Genomic DNA, 17,342 nt, shown 5'->3' with positions numbered 1-17,342 from the left:
GTTTGACCTGTCGTATCCATAATTGCTCTAACTGCTCGTTTTGATTTTCCTATTGTGTGGACTGTGCTAGGATGCTTGGCAGGAACCACACTATGGAAATGTAGAACTGAACAGCTTAATGTGTATAATTTGGGAAGTTCAGCAGATGCCAGGGCTTAGCAGGCTTCCCAGCTTGTTCAAGACTAATCCTGTGGATTTTCATTCTTGTGGGCATCGTGCCCCTTACGTCTAAGGGCTTGGGTCCCACCCAAAATCAGTCTACACAGCCATCTCCCAGCTGTCCCACTCTTAAAAACCAGGATGATAGGTGACATTTAGAGGCTTTCTTCTCACCTCTTCCTCAGGAAGTGGAAGGGTAGTGAGATAATTGGGCTCCAGAGATGGTCCTAGTAAAGACTGACATATAATGTTTTCTCTGGACATGAGTGTGGACTCCTAGTTGGTTTCTAGGAGACCTGAGAGATTGTGCATGCAACATCCATCCTCCCTATAGTGGATGACATGTTGTGCCACCCAGCCCAGATCCCCCTTCCAAGACTGAAGCACTCATTTCCCCATTTACCAGGAGCATTGACAGCAGCAACTGTCAGCTGAGTCCCTCTCTGAGGCTTCTCTGCTGAAAAGAGACACCTTGCCCCTGGTCATGTTTCCTTCCCAAGGGCAGCCCACGTCTAATGTCTGGTTGATGCAGTAGTGAAAAGGCCCAGCTCTCTCACAGCAATTTGGGACAACTCTGAGCCATTCCAGCACAGGAGCTCCCTGAAAGATCAGCTAAGGCCTTTATTGTGATTGCACTGCAGTTCAGCTTCTCTCTTTGTCCATTCCTGCTTACTTCACTTTCCCCCCAGTGTTGATGCTAAGTGTAGCCCCGCATAAACTTCTTACATGCAAACCTCTGTCTCAAGGCCGGGAGACTCTACCTGCAATCCCTCCTTTATCCTGGTTGATAGAGCACTGACTGTGTTTGGGGATCCATACCATCTTCATGTGACTACTTAGGAGTAAACCATAATTGTCTAGACAGGGTGGTCCAATTGACTTAGCCAGTGATTAGCGTAGGAAGGGTCGTGTGACTCCATCCCAGCCAGTGAGTTGGGAAGGGAAATCTGGTAGGAAACTGTAGGAAAGGTTTCCTGGATCATAAAAAAAGACAAAGGAAAAAAGAATCCGTGTTCTGTTGGATGTTGGCTCTGAATGAGATTCCAGAAATAGCTACAGAAAGGCACAGAGGTAGAAGAACATGGAGCCGAGGGTATAGCAGAGAAATCAAATTGAAGCAGAGCCCACCCGGCCTGCGATCTTTTTGTCATCTGCAATAAATCTCCTTTGGCAGCACGGAAGGAATTTGTCACACAATACTTAATGATGGAGTTGGGCCTACAATCTGTGATTTTTGTTCCAGTTCCAACTGCTCATTCCATTTTACCACCCTTTGTGGGCCTGTGCTTTTTGAAATGTTTGATTGTTGGGATTCTTTCTTCTTGAAAGTTTCCTGGTGACCCAAACTCTCTTTTTTCTAACTTCTGATGATCATCAGTTTTACTTTGGTTGATCAATTAAACTCTGCTTCCTTTTTCTGTGGCATTATGGGCCCAAAGTTTATAGAGTTAATATTATGCAAAAATGTGTATGCGCAGTTAGGGGTGGAGGGAGGATGACTCTGGAAAACCATGTCCTGGGATGGCTTTAGATGAGAAAAGAAGGAAACGTAATGAAAAGGATTTTAAATTGTAGAGGAACAATGGCTTGAACCTAATATTTGGCCCAGAATAGGATATTCATTTTAAGAAAATGCATCTTCTCTTATCTGTAGTTTATTTTGAAATATCAGTTCATAGCTGCCCCAGAGTTTGGCACTGGAGAAATTGCCTGGCATGGTAGTGGGACTGATGGGTTGGGAGCCCCCCTTTTTCTCCTGTTTGCCCATACTCCCTCTGCATAAAGACTGCTACTTCCGTTTTTTTTTTTTTTTTGCTAGTTGAGGTCTAATTTGTAAACAATAAAATGCACAGATCCAAAATGTACAGTGTGATAGTTTTGACAATGGTATGCTCCCATATAACCATCATTCCAGTCAACAGAAGGAACATTTCTCTCATCTCAGAAAGTTCCCTCATGCCTCTTTCCAGTTAATTATCTCCTTAGCCTGAGGCAACTAGTGTTCTGATTTCTATCACCATCAATTAGTTTTTACCTGTTCTTAAACTTTATGTATCTTCTTTTGTGTACAACTGCTTTCACTCACCATTTTTTTTTTTTTTGAGGAAGATTTGCCCTGAGCTAACTACTGCCAGTCCTCCTCTTTTTGCTGAGGAAGACTGGCCCTGAACTAACATCCGTGCCAATCTTCCTCTACTTTATATGTGGGATGCCTACCACAGCATGGCGTGCCAAGAGTTGCCATGTGCCCACCTGGGATCCGAACCTGCGAACCCTGGGCCACCGAGAAACAGAACGTGTGCACTTAACCACTACACCACCGGGCCGGCCCCTCACCCAACATGTTTTGAGCCTCATGCACATTGTTATGTGTATTCTGCTTCCCTGGGGTCCATTGCTCTCTGATTTCTTGGATTGTCATGTTTAAAGAGGGGACCCTGCCCCCTCGGTGATGGTTTTGCTGTGAGACAACTTGCCAAATGAGTTTCATAAGTCACTGGGTCCTAAAGACCAAGCAGGTGGCTCCTCCCAGGCTCAGCCAGTTGATCTTTCCATTCTACATGGTGACGATGATGATGTCTGAACTCTTTGGACTGAGGATAGAATAGCAATTCCTCCTGTGGGCTCCCGGGACAAATGCTGATAATCCTCAGGATTATATGCAAAGATACCACCTGTACTTCATCCTGGTGAGGTCTTGGTCCCACTGCCAAGGCCACAGATGAAACAAACAATTATTAAGCACCAAGTGTCTACAGGCATTGTAGACTCATTTCCCCTTCCTGGGAATTCTTTGAGGTAGGTGTTAACTATACCCATGAGGACACACAGGGCTTGTTCCCAGAGTGACATTTGAACCTGGGTTTGTAGACCTCCATACCAGGATTTTTGACCAGCAGCAGTCAAGATTTAAGCCCCTGTGTCCATCTAAGGTGGTGCATGCATATCTCCAGGGGACAGACCTCACCGTTCTACCTATGACTGCATTGCTACAGGGCTGCAGACAACTCAGAGCGAGATGTACTTCCTTTCTCAATAAGAGCCAACTAGAGTTGGCAGATGAGTCTTCATTTTTCAGAAATGTTCTCTGTTCTCCTTAGCCAGGCAGCTCTGACCTTTGGTAAAGGCCGGCAGATCTTTGTTATGCCCCATGGAAATCACTGCTTTGTAACAGTTGTGTATAAAACTGAGATGGTTTCTAGACCCAGGGAAACTTTACAAAGGATGATGCCAGCAAAGGGTATTAAGTTCTCCAATAGGCTTATGCCCTGATAATCATATTAATGGTACTGTCTCAAGCTTGATGCTGCAATTTTTGGACCTCTCCTCTTGAGTGTAATTTTGCAGTTTGATAATAATTAGGAGTATGATTTTGCATTTCTCTTTAATGAGCATCCCATTCCCCAAACAATATGATGACCCTAATAGAGATGACTGTTCGTGACCCTTCAAATTGCTGACACCATCACAATGTCATATACAAGCTAGACTTTAACTCACCTGGGAACTCTGAGTTCTTCCAGTATCAGGACTCTGTGGGAAATGGAGCAAATGCCCTGAGAATCATGACGTTGATTTCTAGTATCTGCATCTGATAACGAGATTTTATGTTTTTCTGTTGTTGCAAAGTCAAAGTAATTTTGGGAGACAGGGTTTGCTTTAGGAGCCAGGTGATTTTTAACCTGTGATTTAATTGTCCAACATTCAAAATATTATCTCTAGTATCAGATGTTTGGCCTCCAGAAATCTACTTTTGGAGCCTTCTTTTTCTCATTTGTAAGTTCCAAGGGATGTGGACCAGAATTCTAAGAATTCCAGTGCCAAGATTCTACACTTTCCATCAGTAATTAATATTTTAGCCATTGACAGAAGTGGCTGTTGTTTTCATGGCCCCACCTGGGACTGATTAACAGACTAGCAAAATACTGCTGTCCTTTTGGAGCAACTAAGTCCATAGCATATATAAGATTTGGGGATTTCTGCTGCTGATGCTACCCGTGTGCACTTGGCCCTGCGGCATGCTGGGACCTTTTCCAGGCCTGTGATGAAGGAAAGAGAGAGGTATAGAGCTGAGGCATCAACCAGGATGCAGGGCTAGCCCCTGAGGAAGGAGGGCTTCATTCTGAACCATGTCCAAAGGGCTGCAGGAGTTGGCTCCAAAACAACCAAGGAGGGAGAAGCCAGCTCTGGGCTTGCAGATCTTGGGCTCTAAGGTGGCAGCTCTATGGGGCTATCTGAATGGTGGTTTGGTGGGTGCTCCTGGACAATGAGGCAGAGGCAGTAAAGAGCAAAGGAGGCAGGTGTGGGAACTGGCTCAGGGCTTTGGCTTTGTGGACATGCAGGTGCCCTAGGCTGGCCAGGTGCAGTGAGGCAAACAGCAAAAGGAGAGGCATCCAGACTGCTTGCTCAAAAGCCTGCAGTCTGGCTGGGCAAAAATACCAGGTGTGTGCTGGCACCAAAGAGGGCAAAGGAAACTTGCTGAAGATCAGCCTCTGTTTCTTCAGCAGGAAAATGGGTAACATGGGGGACCCAAAAATGAGAGGCCCAGGGCAAAGCACACAGGATTCATTGTGTAGCCCAGCCTGCCCAACCACCAGGGGGGAGCACAGGACTATGATTGAGAGGGGGCAGGGCTATAGGACTGATGATAGGTTGGGAAGCAGGGGTGCCAAGAGAGAAATCTGTGACTTAGAAACTTTTTCTAGGGGCTGGCCCAGTGGCACAGTGGTTAAGTGCGCACATTCTGCTTCTCAGCAGCCCGGGATTCGCCGGTTCGGATCCTGAGTGCAGACGTGGCACTGCTTGGTAAAAGCTATGCTGTGGTAGACGTCCCATGTATAAAGTAGAGAAAGATGGGCACAGATGTTAGCTCAGGGCCAGTCTTCCTCAGCAAAAAGAGGAGGGTTGGCAGCAGTTAGCTCAGGGCTAATCTTCCTCAAAAAAAAAAGGAACCTTTTTGTAGACCCAGACTGTTACATTGACAGTCTTTCTAGCCACAAAGGAATGGGCATATTTGCAAATATTCTCCTCAGGATAAGTGAGCAGCCTGGGTGCTTTCCACCCCACCTTCTCCAGGAAGCCAACCAGACTTTCCAACTCTGGCTAATTGTTCCCTTTTCTGATCTCAGAGCTCTTATTGTCTGCACTTTACAATTTAGCACTTAATCAGACACAGCTGTGCATTCCTCTCTAATTGTTTTGGGTGTATTTGTCCTGTCTCCGGGGCAAGATTACAGTTTCCTCTGGAGCAGGGACTCACATTCTTTTTGGGAGGACTCTTGGGAGAGATGTGGGCGTATGTGAGGGGATCCTGTACAAGGGAAATCACTCACATATCTACAGCACTTAACAGTTTAGAAAGTGTTTTCCTTATAATTGTCCTGAGAGGGTGTGCGTGTGTGTGTTTTACAGACAATGAAACTGAGACAGAAGAGGTCAACAACTTGCCTGAGGAGGAGAGAAGGTGAGTAGCAGAAGTGAGATAAGCCTGTTTCCATGGTCATTCCCTCATGGATCCTCTATCCTGCTATCACCCCACAATGCTCTGCTCTGTCTGGACCTGACTTGTACCCTCTACTCACTCCCACCCTCCAAATCTCTTAATATCATCCCCTGGGACTGCAGACTTGAATAAGCAAACTGAATCAAAGGTCAGTTCATTAATCCATGCCTCTATCTGTCCATCCGTCCATCCTTAAGCTCTCCTCAGATGAAATCCCTATCTTCTTTGCTTTCCCTGCAGCACTGGAGCTTAAGGCTGCTCACCCTCCCACCTCTGTGTCCCCCAGAGCTCAGAGGTAGGGTGAGTCCTCTCTCCCTGATCATTTCTCCTCCGCCCCTATCAAACACTCTTTTTTTTTTTTTTTGAGGAAGATTAGCCCTGAGCTAACTACTGCCAGTCCTCCTCTTTTTGCTGAGGAAGACTGGCCCTGAGCCAACATCCGTGCCCATCTTCCTCTACTTTCTGAGACGCCTATCACAGAATGGCGTGCCAAGCGGTGCCATGTCCACACCCGGGATCCAAACCAGTGAACCCCGGGCCGGTGAGAAGCGGAATGTGCGAACTTAACCACTGCACCACTGGGCTGGCCCCTCAAGCACTCTTGTTCCTTTGAGGAAACTGCTGTCCAGCCAAATTCCCTCTCCCCTTCCTGATGGTTCCCATCTTCTGACTTCCTGGTCATTCCCACTTCCTCACTCGCTTAAAACTTCCACTCCTGGCTCCGTGGCCTGCACACCATGTCCCCGACCCCAATTCCTGCTCACATCCTCCTGGATGGCTTCACTATCCACACAGATGACCCATCCAATACCCTGCCTCTCAATCCCTGACCTCATACCCTCCAATGACTTTCTCCTCTACTCTCCGCCATCACATCCTAGCTTTGCCATGGCCCTAAATTTCTCCACCTCCTGAACCACTAACTTATGCATCCAGATCTCTGATCCAACCCCCTCTCCTTCCAGCATCACTGAGCCTTGGCTCCTTTGATCCCACCAGCCCATCGACTCTGTCCTTTCTCTCTGATCATGCACCATGTCAATCCCACTTTTGCCAAGGTTCTCAATTCCTTGGCAAAAGGAATTTGCTCCTCTGCCCTAGCAATTCCCTCACCTGAGCCTTCACCAGAGCAGATAGCTGAGCTCTTCTGGAGCAAATCACATAAGAGGGCCAAAGGGTACCTTGCAATTTCAAGCCACCAACCTCAAGTGGGTTGCCATGCTGCCTTGCCATCTGGCTATTTCTCTGATCATCTCAACCCTCCCACCTTCTGCAAGGACTGTGTCAAACCTTCTCTATTCTCTTCAAATCTCTCCTTGCCCCACCCCCAGCCTCCTGTATGTCACAGAGTAGAGGAGGTCATCAGGTGGAAGGATTCACTGTCCTACATCAAACCTGCCTGGCTCAATCCTCCTCCAACCTGCATCCTCCTGTTAGAATAGAGGAGGCCAGCCGGAGTCAGCCTTTCTTTTCTCTTTTTTTTTTTTTTGAGGAAGATTAGCCCTGAGCTAACTACTGCCAATCCTCCTCTTTTTGCTGAGGAAGACTGGCCCTGAGCTAACATCCATGCCCATCTTCCTCTACTTTATACATGGGATGCCTACCACAGCATGGCTTTTGCCAAGCGGTGCCGTGTCTGCACCCGAGATCCCAACCAGCGAAGCCTGCACCGCCAAGAAGTGGAACGTATGAACTTATCCACTGCACCACCGGGCCAGCCCCCTGACTCAGCCTTTCTGCCCATACTCTGGTTCTATCCTCTCCCATGGTCACAGGAACCTTTATTGTCCATTGTCCTTTCTCTGCTATAGCTTCATCTTCCTCTTCTCTATAGGATCCTCCCCATCTGCATTTGAACACACTCAAGTTATTCTATTCTAAAAAAATAAAAATATATAAAGTGAACCCACTGTTGACATAACATTCCTCTCCAGCTATTTCTCTCTGACCCTTCACAGTCAAACCTTTCAAGAGTTGCTTGCATTCAATGCCTTTCTTCATTTCTTCACCTCTCACTCACTCCTCCCTCCACTCCAGTCTCTCACCCCTTCACTCCACCAGTCACTGTTCTGTAAAAATGCCAATGACACCAAGGTCACTCAGTCTAGTAGGCATTATTCAGTCCTTATTTCCCTTGGGCCTCTCAGCCATTTTGAGTGTTGTTGACTATTGCCTCCTTATAACACATTCTTCTCCTGGGCTCTATGACCCCACCTCCTCAAGCTCCTAGTTTTCTTCCTGCTTCTCTGGCTGCTCTTCCACTTCCTCTGCCTGATAGTTTGCCTCTGTCCAGGCTTTAGATAAGGGTTCCTCAAGGCTTGGTCCTAGGCCCTCTTCTGGTGGAACACTATAGTCTCCTAGGAGACCACCTCACTCTCGTGACTTTATTACCACCTCTACACCAGCTGCTTCAGCTCCAGCCTCTCCTCAGAGCACCAGACCCTACAACCACCTCCTCAACATCTCCACTTGGACATCTCACAAGCACCTTAAACCCACCTTGACCAGATGTAAACCTTGGGAAAGTTTTCTCAATCCACCTCCCTGGGTGATACTGAACCTCTTAATTGCAAGTTCTGTGTCTGAAGTGCAGTAAGCCAAACACCGAGACATGAGAGCTTGGAGAGGGAGAAAGGTTTATTCAAATTGGCCAAGATGAGAAGGCAGGAGCATGGGTTCTCTCTGCCTTAAGGAGAGAAAAGGCAGGGCGTTTTATAGAGCTACGGGGTGTGATAGGAGGAGTTCTGGAGAAACAAAAGAGTAATCCATGTTTCTTTCACTCCCAGTAACCCCCCAGGGGCAATCTGACTTCTGGTCCTCAACAGCAGCTAGGGGCTGGTTATCTGGTAATCCTTGAAGGCATTCTTTCTTCTGTAAAACAAGCTCATAAATCCTTGTGACCCTTGAGCTACCCCTCAGGAAAACAGCAAATTGATAAGATTAAGTTCTTTTCATAACAAGGTCGAAAGGTAATCTTATTGAATATTTACAGTAACCCTCAGGTACCTGGCTTCATGGGGGTCCCCCAACTCAGAAAATGGTACCACCATCCATCTGGTTGAAGAAGCAGAGACCTGAGAGTTTTCCTTGATTCCTCCCTAGCTAAGAAATCACCAAGTCTTTTTGGTACCTACTACTCTCCATTTGCTCTACTGCTTAAACAGCCTCTTTCACTTACATTATAGCAATAGCCTGCTGTCTCTCCACCCCACTCCTCCCTCTCCAATATTCCTTCCTCACATTGCAGTCAGAGTGATCTTACTGAAAATAGTATACCAGGCCAGCATGATCTAGCCCCTGCCTACCTCTCAATCACATCCCCCTTTGTAGCCTGAATAAACCAGGAACTCTGTTCCACTTTCCTCTTTGCCTGAGTAAATCCTGCTTACCCTTCAGGGCTCAATTCAAATGTTACCTCCTCTTGGACTCCCCAGACAATTGGTCCTGCCACCTTGCACTCCCTTTGGTCCATATCACAATTGTAATTATATCAACTGATAGTGCATTTAATTGTTCAGTTAATTTTGGACTGTGAGACTGTGAGCTCCAAGAGGGAAGTGTGTCTGCTGTGGTCACCACTCCAGTGCCTAGCCCTGTGCCGTGCACCTAGTAGGTGGTCAACACATATTTCTTAAATATATGAATAATACATCTTTACCTACTGATTATGGACCCAGGCCCCAACCCAAGAGCAGAGACTACAGCCAAGCAGGTGTGGAATTTTGCATTGAGTAATTCCCCCCAAGACACAGTGTAACTGTTGGAGGTAGACTCTGGATCTCATTAATTAATGGCACGATGGAGCGAATGCTTTTATTTTTAAGTTTCAGGGCCTGAACGGCTTTTGGCAGCTGCAAAGGACACAAGCTTAATTTCCTCGTTGGTTGCCTGCTGACGTTGTAGCAGTTCCCTTACTAAAAACTCTTTGGCTGGCAGTCCCTGAAAGTTTGTCTGTGGCTTCTGAGAGTGCATTTAAAGGGAAGACACATATGTGTAGAAACAATATACCAATCTGATGGCACAGAAAAATCTTCAGATGTCAGTCTTGTCCCATCACAGCATTTAAAGATCAGAACAGCCTAGAGATATCTTTATTTAAACTAAAGAACATGGACTCAGGATTAATTATTTTGACACAGAATTAAAGACATAGGCTTCAATTGTTTTTTTATACTTTTTGTAGAGTTGTTAAAGGATTTCTAATTTCTATATTAAAAAAATATTTTGTTAGCTTTCTAAATTATGAAAATTAATATAACTGGAAAAATAGAAAATTCAAAGTCAGTAAGTGTATAAAATTCATCTCCTCTCTTTTGGTAGGTCACCCATATTCCACACCTGGGGTAACTGTGGTTAAGAGTTACCTGTACATGCTTCCAGATGTTTCTCTATGAACATACAACAATCCGACTTGTTTCTTGGACCTTATATGGCAGTCTTAGGAGAATCATATGATTAACATAAAAGCAAAATGGTCTGAAGGCTGCAAATCAAAACTTTCCCAGAACTGACGCAGAATTCCTCTTTCTAGAGGACCGCACCCACGTGGCTCAGTGCATCCAGCAGCAATGTGCTCTTCTGTGTTCTGAGTTTGGATAAGAGCAAGGGTCATAGTGGGCTCAGATCATAGGTGCCTGAAATTCTTTACATTAGCAATTCCTTCCCTTTCGGCTAATTCCGGCTCAGAACGCCTTCTGAAAAATGCAAATAGTTGAGGGTGGAGTGTCCTTAATTTCTCTGTCTGATTATCTGAAGCGGTTTGCTTTCTTCCCAGAGATAAGGACCAAGGGAGCTGAGCGCTTTCAGGTGCGCCTCGGGCCAGGCTTGCCTCCCTGCGGAGCGCACGGGGGACGAGCTGGCTGCTCTGGGCCGTTCACATCAGGGCAACCTCTCCATCCAGTCGCCCCAGGTTTACCTGGAACCTCCAAAGTTGTGTCAACAGCGGCTCAGACTCACCTTAGAGTGCAATGCTCTGGCCAGCCTGACGGGTAGGCTGGGCCAGGAGGGTGTGTTTGTTGTCTCCGGAGTTCCGGCGGATGGGTGTGTTTGGCACCTCCGGGAGTCGGAGGTGCGTGTATCAGAGTTCTGCCATTTAGGCTGCACCTAGGTGTCTATCTTGTTCCTTGGGCCGCGGCGCAGGTTCGAGGTTCGCGTCTGGGCACTTTGCGTTTTCAGTTTCCCGAGACAAGCGTGGAACCTCGAGGAAACCCTCTGCAAGACACCGCGAGGAAGAGAACTGACTCCCCCCTCACCACTTCCTATCGGCTTCATGAATCCGAAGATCGAGTGGCAGTGCCAAGTAGGGCACCACCCCTAGGCCTTGGGCGCTAGGGCATTATTTGGGCACCTAAGAGGTGGTGGCAGGTTATGGGTGGGCAGAGACCAATGGTCAAGTCCCAGTTTGGCCCTGGTTCCCCCTTCCCCCGGCATCTGCCCAAGCAATTGAGGGGCGGCCGGGGTCCAGTCCAGGCCCAGGCACAAACTGGCTCCGGCCAGGCCATGTGCTTAGTCCCCCAACATCAGACCTACTTCAAGAGGGGTGACCTGCAGCTGGAGGGATTTAGGTTAGACCGGAGTTGCAATATAGTTCTTTTGAACTTCGAGCTGCCCTGTTTTTCCGAGGTATCTACTTCCTGGGGTCCCCTTCACCCATTTTAACCCTCTGCTTTCCAGGTGTGGGCCTGGGGACCCCGAGGGCACCCAGTAGCCAGGAGGAGCTCGAGCCTGGGCAGACAGGCGGTGGCTGGGCCGTCGCCCAACTTGGGGCGCCGGGCGGCGGGCAGGGCTGGGCGGTGACGTGAGGGGCGGCGCCGGGCCTGATTGGCGCGTCGGGCGGGGGCGGGGGCCCAGAGGCGGCGGCGGCGGCGCTGGGAGCTGGAGCCGGGAGTGAGGCGCAGCAGCCGTGGCGGCAACAAGTGCCGGAGACTAGCCGAGCCCGAGCCATCCCCGCCGCCGACACCGCCGGGCCGCCCGTTGCGGGCGCAACGCATGGAGCGTGAGCGACGGCGGTCGCCGGGCTGAGCCGCGCCGAGCGGCCGGGACGTGGATGCGGCCGCGATCTCCCGCCCCCGCCCCGCTGAGCAGGAGCTGCTCCCGGACAAGGTAGGGCCGGGCGGGTGTGCACCCTCGCCGCCTCCTTCCCGACGCTCCCCTCCCCCAACACCTCCCCAGGCCCGCTTCGTTCTCCCCTACCTCTCTGCTCCCCGCCCCCCACCCACTGGCCCCCCCCTCCCCGCCCCCCAACCCGTTTCCTTTCGGGTTCCGGCTTCGTGCCGGCGCCCCAGCGGAGGAAACACTTTCTAGGTGGCTTCTGCAGCATTTGGCGTCCCCCACCCCACCCCTCGCCACCTTCCTTACCCTAAAGGAGGAAGAAAACGAAACCCGCGGCAGGGTGTCTTTCGAGCCTCTTGCAGCATTCCACACCCACCCGCCCGGGGACGTCCCCCCTCCCGGTTGGACCCCAACTTCCGGGGGAGCCTGCGCCGGGTCGATGCAGGCATGGAGAAGGGGCGTCTGGAGCCGGGCGTCCTCATCTGGGTTGCACCAGCGTTTTGGGGAGGGGGCCGTGCGTGATTTCGCGCTCGCACCCTCGCACCCCACCCTCGCACTGAGCAGGTCTCCGATGCCGCATGGGGAGATCAGGTGTTTTGTGAGCCAAAGAGCCGCCAGCAACCCCTCCCTACCCCCAGCCGCCTGCCACTGCCACCTTCGGGTCCCCAAAGGCTGATTTTCTGCGAAACTTAGGGAGAACCTTTCGCTTTGACCTCTGGAAAAATATTCCACGCCGCCCGCGTTGAATGATTAACCAGGCTCCTTGCCCGCGACCTGGGGAGGGGGAAGGGTGGATGCTGCCGGAGCGCGTCAAGTCGGCCTGTGCAAAACGCCTCTCGTGAAGGGTGGGCGCGGGGGCGCTCGGTGGGAACCCCGGCGGGACTGCGGCACGGCTTCTGGCGGCTACCCCAGGACCGCAGGCGGACCCTTCTGGAGGCAATAAAACCGAGTCACCTTAATTTCCAGGCCAAGCATTTTACACTCGGGGCTGGGGAGTCCCAGAACCCACTGTCTTCATCCATTGAGGAGGAGCAGCAAAGAGACACCCCGACGAGCGTCACAAGCGTGAAAGTTCATCTCTGAAGATAACAGATACATTTTAAACCTGGGTTGGCCGGGAGCCTCCCTCTCCCGGTTAAAACGTAGGGGATGGTTTGTCTTTGCTCTCCTACCTCGCGCCCACCCCCCCACCCCGGCCTCCTGAACCTCCCCAACTTCGTAAAACGATAGTAGGAACCATCATAACGTATTCTCCTGCCTCTGCCTTGTTGGAGCCGTGCTGTAGATTTCAGATTGTGAAGCCAGTTGGTGAATATGGGCTTCTACTTGTTACAGCGAATTCTTCCAGTGTAATTTTGCTTTAGGAGGTGATGGGATGGTTAGAGCGGTGGCAGACAGGGCCAGTACTGGGACCAGGAAGCCGGGAGCCCCAGCCAAGCCCAGTCCAAGGGCTCTCGAGCCCAGAGCCCAGCCTGGCTGTCTCGTGGTCTCGAGGTGATGCCTTAGCTGATCTGGCAGCTGACCCGGAGGGAGGACAGGGCTGGGCGGCACTTCTTCCTACTGTCCTAGTTCCCACTTTTCTTTCTTTCCAATAGAGGCTATTAGCCTGGTGGAAGTTGGGAGAGTGTTACACGGAGTCCCTGTGCTCTTGAGCCAGATTAGATTTTAAGACCAGGAAAGTGCAGCAACCTTATAGAACCCTACTTGAGTAAACCTTGCCTTCCTGCCCAGCCTTTACAAATGTCTTTATCTTTTAGATCTTCTGTTTGAAATTACTTTTTCAGGGTGGAATACTACTTTTCCCCCCTCCTTGGGAATCTCCCTACAGCAGGAGCTCACTACTCTTCATCTAGTTTTTGTGCAGATGGCATATGTTTGACGAAAGGCTTAATTCTCCATAAAAGTTACGAGTTCCTACCCTCACTGTTCGCTGGTCTTGGTTCTGCCACATACAGTTTAGTGACCTTGGTCAAGTTGTTTATTATTCCAGCCTCATTTTCCGTATCTGGTTTTGAGGATGGTAGTGTCTGCTCTACAAGATTGTTTTTTTTAGGACAAAGGGGATAATGTTTGCCAGACTCCTTGCTCTGCATCAGGGAAGTTAAGAAGTGCTTAGTAAGTAGTGGTCAGGGGCCGGCCCGGTGGCGCAGCAGTTAAGTTCACATGTTCCCTTTTGGTGGCCCGGGGTTCGTGGGTTCGGATCCCGGATGCGGACATGGTGCGGCTTGTCAAGCCATGCTGTGGTAGGCGTCTCACATAGGAAGTAGATGAAGGTGGGGATGGGGATGGGTTGTAGGTAACTAGCTCTTGGTACTCCTTTTGTTGTTAGCTTAGGGCCAGTCTTCCTCAGCAAAAAGGGGAGGATTGGCAGCAGGTGTTAGCTCACGGCTAACCTGCCTCAGAAAAAAGAAGATTAAAAAAAAAAGTAGTGGTCATTGTGTAATCAGTATAGAAGTTCCTCTAGGCATCAGCTTCCCCTTACCAAACAGTAACCGTGTGACAACTGTTTAGGTTTGTCTGAGACTGAAATCAGCCATATTTGGCAGATGCAGATGAAGTTTTTAAAATCCAAGGAATGAGGGAGTCTTTTGAGGAGAATAAACATACACTTGCAAAAATTATGAATTGATTTTTTTTCTGAGTTTCTGATGGAGAGCTGAGTATATAGGTGGCTTGTGGTTTTGAAGATTTCCTTGTTTTAAAAAAACCACAATTTAGATTTCTCTAATTCTAAGATGCTAAAGTTTTGCTAAATATAGGGAAGTGGAACTGATAATTCATGGTTGATTTTTCACTATACTGTTTGTTCAAATATGTGGCTTTTTTTAAGTTACGTTAGGAAATGAATGAGAATCCAAAAAAATAATCATTTTGCTTTATGTGATGCATTGTTGGTATAAAGCTAGGATGTTCTAGGTAGAAATATGGGGGCTTTTTCAGCTGATGCAGGGATAAGAGAAAAAAGAATCCTTTGTTTCTCAAAGAAACTTTGTTTCGATGTTTTCTAGTAATGCTTTTGTGTGTTTTTTCTTTCTGGAATACCGTAATTGGGGGTGCTGACTCAGGGCTATGAAGTACCTGAATCACACTCTGTTCTTAACATACTGGGTCAGTTCTTTTAATGCTTTCTGACTTGCTTAATAGCCACAATATTTGACTCTACTCAGTTTTTCTGACAATTTTATTGGACAGTTTGTTAAAGACTTTTAATAAATGCAAATGGTTACTTTTATCAACATTGAGATTCTTGCAACTGGGATAATATTTGGTTATGTAAACTATTGCAACACACCCAGTGGTGATACATAAATTAACAATACTGAAAAATTCTCATAAAGGCCTTTTGGTCTTATATGCAAATAGCGAGGGACTAAAATCATTTGAATCAATTGCCTGGCATTTTTGGTGTGTACAGAAAGTTAAATCGAATTAAACTGGGTTCTAACAATTTGAAAGTTGGGTTTCCTGGCTGCATAATGGAAAGCATCCAGTAAAGATGACAGCATATAACACCCAACAGGTGTGGATCCCCCAATCCAGCCCCCCCCCCACCGCCCCAGGTGGAATTAGTTACTAGATTCTTGCCAAATAGTCTCCAAATTGTGGGATGAGTAAATTCCTCTCTCTAGAGAGACAATTACCGTTTGAATAAGAGGAGTGTGTATATGTGGGGTAAGGCTTCAAGAGAATTGATGTAATGATTTCATCATTGCCCGCTGGTGATGAGACTTTGCTAGTCTGAACAAAGCTTTGGTGGGAAGAACTTGATACTTGAATGGAGAATTTGTTGTTAGAGCATAGGTGGCACATCACTTTACTGCTAGAAAAAGTGACTCGTGCAAGTTTTCTGTTTGTTATAACTCTGAGTTGAGATTTTTGCACTCACTGTGCCTTGCCCCTACTGTGAGTTTTATGCTCTTTGCCCATCAGCTTTGTCTTCTTGCCGTTCCTTAGTTGTTGTAACAAAATTCAAACTTCTTTTGAGAGTTAGCATTGTTGATAAAGTTACAGCATATGTCTTGAAATATTTTATGTAATTTTTAAATTTATTTTATTTTATTTTATTGCTGAGGAAGATTCATCCTGAGCTAACATCCACTGCCAATCTTCTTTTTTTAATGTGAGCTGCCACTGCAGCAGGGCCACTGACAGATGAGTGGTGTGGGTCCACACCTGGGAACTGAGCCTGGGTTGCCAAAGTGAAACGTGCTAAAGTGGAACGTGCCGAACTTAACCACAGGCCCCTGGGGCTGGCCCTATTTTGTGTAATTTTAGCTTTGGGTATTTCCATGGATGACTCTAAGAACTTTGTGACAAATTATTTTCTGTACATCTATAAATATTCCCTTAGAGCAGAATTTTAACTTTTTTCTTTATTATTCTGATGTGGCAAGAGAGGGGAAATTCCCTGTTGCCAGGAAATCGATAGTTTCTACTTTTCATTTTGTGGCTTTAAACACAGGTTTATTGTTCCGATGTCTTCGCTTTGATGTGATTAGGATGTATATTGTCTACCAGAATATTTTTAAAAACTGATTATCCAAGGAAATCAATTCTAGACTGTGGCCAGGTTCTGTCAGGGTGGCCCTATGGCAGCTTAGCAGTTAAGAGCATGAACTTGGAGCCTATCAGATGTGGATTTTTTTTTTAACTTGAGGTGTAGCATCCGGTAAAATGTATGAAGTGCAGGTCGTGAATGTGTATCCACCCCCTAGAGGGAACCATTACTCTGGCCTTATCATCTTAGATGTGACTCATCATCATGGATTGGTTTTGCCTGTTCTTGAACTTCACAGAAGTGGAGTTACAGAATCATGCAGTGTGTAGCCTTTTGTGAAACAGACCTGGATTTAATTTCCATTTTTGCTGCTTACTGTGTAAATGTGGTTGCCACGTGACTAAGTCACTTAACCTCTCTGAGCCTCAGTTTCCTCATTTGTGAAATGGGGGAGATAAAGCCCTGTCTCAGTTTTGCTGAGAAAATTAATGTGATGAGACACCTCGAATCCTAGCACTGTGCCTCACATGCAGTTTCCTTGTCCCCCTTTATTTCTTTAAAAAGGTAGACAACTAAAGCAACTGTATCTTGTGTCTTAATATGTTATTTCATTATAAAAGTTATGTAGGTCTTTTATTGAAAGTTGGAAGCCAGATCTTTGTTGATTCAATACTTTGTTGATGTAACATTTAGCTTAAATAAGATGTAGTATTTGTTAATAGTTGATCTCCTGTTATTTTAAATTGACGTATCCTCTGTAAGTCATGAAATGACAGTTACTGAAATGTCCCCTTTAGAGCTGATTTGTCAGCTGTGTGATGTGGGCTATGGTGTGGTGACGACAGCTGCTTACACTCGCTTCTGAAGCCCACAGAGGAGTTGAGTTTAGATCAGAGGCATCAGTGAGTGCCCAGAACAGCATTTACCTGCTTTCGGTTTTGTGAAGTAATTATTTCAGGAGTGAAAGCACAGGGCCAGTTGTTAACTGAATGCTTCAGACAAGCCATTTAAAATGTTTTCAACTTTTATAACCTTCCTCTATAAGTCGTATTATATATTCAGTGGTCCCCTGTCCCCAGTGTTTTGGTGGATTATTTTGATACTTTTTATTTTTGGAGCCATTTTTTAAAT

General features: G+C 47.4%; 1 protein-coding gene and 1 long non-coding RNA gene across 3 annotated transcripts in view; one reads left to right on the top strand and one right to left on the bottom strand.

The window, feature by feature from the left end:
* The window catches only part of COMMD1 (copper metabolism domain containing 1), a 226,118-nt gene that overhangs the window by 187,606 nt on the left and 21,170 nt on the right, over window positions 1-17,342 (top strand). Inside the window, exon 4 of one of the 2 annotated variants that reach the window (XR_011426044.1) lies at window positions 5,572-5,623. The exons of the other annotated variant lie outside the window; for it this stretch is intronic. The gene's annotated coding sequence lies outside the window, so the exon portion shown is untranslated. The remainder of the gene's footprint in view (window positions 1-5,571; window positions 5,624-17,342) is intronic. 2 annotated transcript variants of the gene reach the window in all.
* LOC138917686 (uncharacterized) lies at window positions 8,284-12,096 on the bottom strand. Its single transcript, XR_011426045.1, has 2 exons — window positions 12,020-12,096; window positions 8,284-10,873 (listed from the first exon to the last, which is right to left on the bottom strand). It is a non-coding gene; the product is annotated as an uncharacterized lncRNA (long non-coding RNA).

This window comes from Equus caballus, chromosome 15 (assembly GCF_041296265.1).
Source record: "Equus caballus isolate H_3958 breed thoroughbred chromosome 15, TB-T2T, whole genome shotgun sequence".
Lineage (NCBI taxonomy): Eukaryota > Metazoa > Chordata > Mammalia > Perissodactyla > Equidae > Equus > Equus caballus.
The sequence above is the reverse complement of the archived record's forward strand: the minus strand, read 5'-3'. Positions and strand labels throughout refer to the sequence as shown.